Source organism: Salvelinus sp. IW2-2015, linkage group LG8, assembly GCF_002910315.2.
Source record: "Salvelinus sp. IW2-2015 linkage group LG8, ASM291031v2, whole genome shotgun sequence".
Classification (NCBI taxonomy): domain Eukaryota; kingdom Metazoa; phylum Chordata; class Actinopteri; order Salmoniformes; family Salmonidae; genus Salvelinus; species Salvelinus sp. IW2-2015.
The window spans coordinates 12,290,116-12,295,624 of NC_036848.1; the positions used below are offsets into that span (position 1 = coordinate 12,290,116).

Below are 5,509 nucleotides of genomic sequence, written 5' to 3' on the forward strand. Positions count from 1 at the left end.
AAAAGAAGAAATTAACAATGCATGCTCAGTTCCTTTCCTCCATTGACTGAGTTTAATGGCACTAGACTCACTCTGCTATGGCTGTGTGGACTGTTGACCTAGCATTGGAGCAGCTGCCTGCACATACATCATCACCATGGGAGAGATACAACAGGGATCACTTGTGGCTTACGCAACTTAAGAGTCAGATCAACCCAGAACAAACAGCACTAATGATCTAAGGGATGTGTGTGTGGGTGTGTGTGTGTTTGTTCATACGGGTGCATGTTGTTTCATATGCATAAGTGTGTGTGTTCATATGCGTGCGTGCATGTACGTGTGTGTGTGTGTGTGTGTGTGTGTGTGTGTGTGTGTGTATGTGTGTGTGTGTGTACTACAGACAGACAGAGCCTGCTGACATGCCTGCCATGGTGACATAGTAAAACAAGGAACATGTGCTGGCACTGACAGCATGGTAAACATTTACATGATCATTGTGAAGTGCCTCTTCTCTCTCTCCTTCTCTCTCTCTCTCTCTCCTCTCTCTCTCTCTCTCCTCTCTCTCTCTCTCTCTCACTCTCTCTCTCTCTCTCTCTCTCGCTCTCTCTTTCTCTCTCTGCCATCGTAATGAAGTGCCATGTTAATTTAGCCCTGCCTGCCGCGGTCAAGACAGTGACAAAATGCTGTGTATTAGCAAGTAAACAAATAACTGGCTGGGAATTCAACATCGGCCAATCAACTGAGGGGACTTGAACTCCCGTCATATCAACATGTCTCTGTCATATTTCAGCAAGCCATGACACCCAACATCTCAGATTGTTCTGAAATCGTTACAACTGTGTGTGGGTTGAAGATACAACTGTGTGTGGGTTGAAGATACAACTGTGTGTGGGTTGATGGTACAACTGTGTGTGGGTTGAAGATACAACTGTGTGTGGGTTGATGGTACAACTGTGTGTGGGTTGATGGTAGAACTGTGTGTGGGTTGAAGATGAGTTGACGCTTGAGGAGTGTGGTCACGTGTGTTTGTGAGGTCCTGAGTTCACGCTAGGTAATTGCCGAATCGGGAGGAAGTGGTACTCGCTAAGCAAGCAGCGTGATGTCCTTTACACCAGGAGTCAGCAAATAAGGCAGGGCTCTCGTATTTATGAACTTTTATTTATTCAGGGTACCCCAACTGAGACCAGGGTCTCATTTATAATGGTGCCCTGAGGACAAAAAGTACATCAACACAGCAACAACAAAAAGATAAAAACTACAAGACAGCTATAAATACATTACATCAGGTCATTACAACAAGTTATAATAATCAATTGAAACAACTGCACACTTCAGTGAACTCATTTAAGTGCAGTTTTAAACTGTTCTATTGGCACCAGGGAATCCAGGTGTCATTTGTTTTGTAAGGTATTCCATAACTGGAGCGTTAAAACTAAAGGCGGATTTACCAGACTTTATGGAGACAAGCGGGTCCTCAAGAGTTAACCAACCCTGCGAACGGATTGGGTATCTCATATTTGTATATTTCAACAGGGAAGTGAGTTTTGTTAGACACTTGTGGAGCAGAGCTTTGTAAACAAGAAGGGAGTAAGGAAGTGATCTACGGGACTTCAGTGAGGTCTGGCCAACCTTCTGATACAGGATGCAGTGATGAGTATTAAAACTGTCACCTGTAGTAAAGCGAAGAGGGCTATGGTAGACAGCCTCCAAAGGTTCAGGAGTGGTGAATGCTGGTGTTACCATAGTCAATAGTACAATCTTTCTCTCACTCTCTCTTTCTCTCACTCTCTCTTTCTCTCACTCCCTCTCTCAATTCAATAATTAAATTCAGTGATTAGTCTGTTGCCAAAGCAAGAACACTGCAACATATTGAATTCCCCCCCCCCTCTCCCTTTCCCTCTCTCGCTCCCTCTCTCCCTCTCTCTCTTCCTTCTGTCATTCTCCTGTTGAATAATATGATGCTAAATGCTAAATCCATGTAATTTGAGTAACATCTGTTACTGCTCCTCTGTCTCCAGTGACACAGATGTAATGCATTTTCAAGGCTGATTCTCAAATATTCTTCTCTTGAATAATTGAGTCTTTCTGCTGTGAGAGAACCTCCGTTAGCCTAGCAGTCTAGCGGTAGCAGCGATAGATGGTGGTCAGCTGCAGTGTTGGCACAGTCATCTCCATGCAGCATTCAAACTGATCCAAATTAGTCCAAAGCAATCTGCGTACGACTTGAGTGCATCCTGCTCAGCCGTGTGTATGCTGAGCGGTGGTAATGTTCTCTCCATAACGCTAACTTCTCATTACAGCTCGTTGGGCTTGTACCTAGGGATAACTGTGCCTCTCTCTCTCTCTCTCTCTCTCTCTCTCTCTCTCTCTCTCTCTCTCTCTCTCTCTCTCTCTCTCTCTCTCTCTCTCTCTCTCCTCTGTGTGTGTGAGTGGATTTAGTGCCCTTTGTTGGTGGAGACGTTTCGACATCCTCTGAACAATGATTTATACACTCAATCGAATACCTTGTAAATAAACCAGGATTAGTTCTCAACAAATCCCTTTTGGGACAGCCACATCGACAAAACACAACATACAGAGACAATGAATGCACAACTTGTTTTCATCAACTCAAATCCCTCTGGCTTGTTGACGTGTGTGTATGGGTCCACCTTCCCATTCCTCCGCCCCCACACGTCTATTTCCACACCAGAGCTTACTGTGAAATGACTGTCCTCATTTGACCAGAGCTGAACAGAGCAGAGTAGATTCTGTGTCGTCTGTCCTACCTGACGCTCTTCAAAGTGCTAAGGCAAGGTGGCAGGGGAGTGCGTCAATGTTTCCTTTTTTCCGTAGCACTATTTAATTGCCAAATGAAGAGTGAGGAGGGGAGAAGGAGGGAGGGAGGAGGGGTGTGTGTAGGGGAGAATGAGACATGATGGAGACGGTTTCCATGATGCTCGTGATTTCTCCCGTGCTCTGTGTGTGTGTGTGTGTGTGTGTGTGTGTGTGTGTGTGTGTGTGTGTTGTGTGGTGTGTGTTGTGTGTGTGTGTTGTGTGTGTGTGTGGTGTGTGGTGTGTGTGTTGTGTGTGTGTGTGTGTGTGTGTGGTGTGTGTGTGTGTGTGTGTGTGTAATGTAATGTAAATGTGTGTGTGTGTCCTCTCCTCGCAGGCCTCCCATTGAAGAGCGTCTGAAGCAGCTGCAGGATGCTCACAGAGACTTTGGCCCTGGATCCAGCACTTCCTGTCCAGTAAGTGCTTCTCTCCCTTCATGTAAAGTTGGCACTGGGTGCCATGCCACACTGTACCATTCCCTGTATAGGGGCTGGGGAGGAGGGGGTGGGAGGCTGAAAATTAGGATGGGTGGTGTGTGTGTGTGGGGGGTTGTTCGAGGGAAGGGGGTTACAACATGGTTGGTCATAGTGTGAGGTTGTGTATGAGGATGTGTGAGGCTGTGGTGTCTGGGTTGGGCGTGGAGGGGGCAGGTTTGCGCCTTAATCCCCACTGAGTCACAGCAGCAGTAGTGAGATAGAGACGTTTCCGTAGTTCTCTTTGATTGGTTTGATTTATTTTGCCCATCGCTTGTGTGTGTGTGTGTGTGTGTGTGTGTGTGTGTGTGTGTGTGTGTGTGTGTGTGTGTTGTGTGTGTGTGTGTGTGTGTGTGTGTGTGTGTGTGTGTGTGTGTGTGTGTGTGTGTGTGTGTGTGTGTGTGTGTGCGTGTGTGCGTGTGTGGTGTGCTGCTCTGTGATGGTGGTATAATATTAAAAGGGAACTCCTGCCGTCCTCAGTCCCCCCAGCTCTGCACAGTCACGCTGTGTAAGGACCTGTCATGCTACTGGGGCTGAGCTGGTTCTCCTCGCCTGTGTGTGGTTTGTGTGTGTGTGTTGTGTGTGTGTTTGTGTGTGTAAAGGTGTAAAGGTGTGTAGCTGCCTCACCGAGTACTATGTCTATCGTGACAGTGTCCTTGTGTCCACGTGTGTGTGTGTCCCCGCGCGTCTCCCTTTATCTCCCATTCATCCGTCTAGGCTATTCCAGTCCCAGCTAGCTTGGCCAATCTAGCTAAGCTTACAGCTAAAATGCTACATTGACCGGGTGTGGGACTCCTTCACCTCCCATTTTCCGTTAGCCTTTACCAACAATAATCCTCTCTGGGACTAGACACAAAAGGCTGCGTTTTACTGTTTCAGCTTCAGTCCATCTATTATGTACTGCAGCTCTCCCTCTGAATGGTCACAGACTGTCTGGATCCACGTTGCCCACGTCCCAAATGGCACCCTATTCCCTTTATAGTGCACTACTCTTGACCAGCGCCCTATGGGGGAATAGGCCCTAAGTAGGGAATAGGGTGCCATTGGGACGTGAACATGGTCACTGGTTTTGTGCAAATGGCTTTTCATGCTTGATGTGCCTTAGCGATTGATTTTCCGTTACAGGTTTCAGTGCAGATACCCTGGGAACGTGCCGTCTCGCCAAACAAAGTGCCCTACTACATCAAGTAAGTCTAAAGTATTGAGTCACTGTTCAGATGGCAGTATTGAGTTACCAGAAGACACATTCATAAGGTATCCCTAGAAAAACAGTATTGAGCTCAGTCCCTCCTGACCACTTATCTATTTACTTCATCAATGCTCCATTGTCCCGGTCTGGGCTGTGTTTTTCTTTCAGCTCTGAGGTGTCTGCTTGTGTATTTGTGTATGTGTGCATCCATGCGCGTGTATGTACAGTATGTGTACTGTGTGTGAGTGTCGGCGTATCTCTTTTACAAACAGGGGTGTTTATTTTCTTAATCACTGCTGTTAGCCCTTGTGCCCCCCCTTGTCCCCACCTGCTGCCTGACTATTAATTCTTATGGGCTGTGTAACTGTGCCACTGGAGGGTAATATCTGACGGGCACTCTGTTGGGCACCTAATCCATCCAACAGTCTCATACAGGTAATGACGGGCATTGGAGTTGCCCCCGGGTCCTGGCAAACTTCCTGCTTGGGGCTCGCTCATTTATTTAGCTGAGCGCGTCAATTATTTATTGGCTATCGTTTTTCCCATGGTACATTTTCATTTTCCTGCGCTGCTCCTTGTACTATGGGCTGAGAAGGTAGAGTGTTAGGGTAGGTTGTCTAGCAACTCTCTATGTGAAACCTCTTACATGTCCGCCATACAGTGCATTTGTAAAGTATTCAGACCCCTTCACTTTTTCCACATTTTGTTACATTACAGCCTTATTCTAAAATTGATTAAATTGTTTTTTTCCCCTCAATCTACACATAATGACAAAGCAAAAAGAGGTTTGTAGAAATTTTAGCAAATGTATTAAAATAAAAATCTGAAATATCACATTTACTTAACTCCGTCAGAGCAGTAGAGCTATAGCCAGTGCACAGTAGAGCTATAGCCGGTGCACAGTAGAGCTATAGCCGGTGCACAGTAGAGCTATAGCCGGTGCACAGTAGAGCTATAGCCGGTGCACAGCTCTACTGTGCACTGGCTATAGCTCTACTGCTCTGACGGAGTTAAGTAAATGTGATATTTCAGATTTTTATTTTAATACATTTGC

The 5,509-nt window shown here is 46.3% G+C and overlaps 1 pseudogene; it reads left to right on the plus strand.

The window, feature by feature from the left end:
* The window catches only part of LOC111967162 (dystrophin-related protein 2-like), a 78,347-nt pseudogene that overhangs the window by 45,854 nt on the left and 26,984 nt on the right, over window positions 1-5,509 (plus strand).